Source organism: Silene latifolia, chromosome 5 (genome assembly GCF_048544455.1).
Source record: "Silene latifolia isolate original U9 population chromosome 5, ASM4854445v1, whole genome shotgun sequence".
NCBI classification, from domain to species: domain Eukaryota; kingdom Viridiplantae; phylum Streptophyta; class Magnoliopsida; order Caryophyllales; family Caryophyllaceae; genus Silene; species Silene latifolia.
In genome coordinates, this window is record NC_133530.1 from 44,589,643 (window position 1) to 44,590,381 (window position 739).

Sequence of the window (739 nt, forward strand, 5' to 3'; positions counted from 1 at the left end):
ATCTCGTTAGTTTAGTCAAAACAATCAAACCCCCATCTTGTGACCGTAGACAGACCGAATAGACAAGTAGATAGTGACCGCCTCCCTGTGGACATCGACCCTACTTACTGCTACCTTCTGTTAGTATAACTAGGTATTTTATTTTTGGTACCTAACGACGGTATCAGGCGCCAATTCAGAAGAGCATTTGCATTGATGCTCTTATGGCCGTGTACTAAAATGTGTGGCATCAACGAAATGTAGCTAGATTGGAAAGAGTTTTGCTGAGTATAAGGGCGTTGGTTGCACAAATAACGAGCTTAATTAGAAGTAGGATTCAGCAACTAGGACTGGATACAGTTAGTACAAGTGATAGAGCATCGATTGCTTGGTTGTTGTTAATCCTATATAATATATTACAATATCCTTACTTTATAATGGTATTTAAGCTTAATGAGAATTCTTACATTCTACCAAAAATAAGGTTAGAGGCAGTGGTTATACGCTCTAACGGACGTTCTCTCTATTCGCTATGCTTTGTTGCTGGCTTTGTGCCTATTGTTGCTGTGGATCATGTGTCACCATATTCGCTATGCTTTGATGCTAGCATCGTGCCTTAAGTTGTTGTGGGATGTGTGCTACTTTGGTTGTAAGTGTATATGGTTTAGTGGTTGCATATGGTCTAGCTTTGCATTATGGCTTCCGTCTAAGGTTTGTAAAGTTATGATAAGTTGTATTAAGTTTTCTTGAGTATACTTGG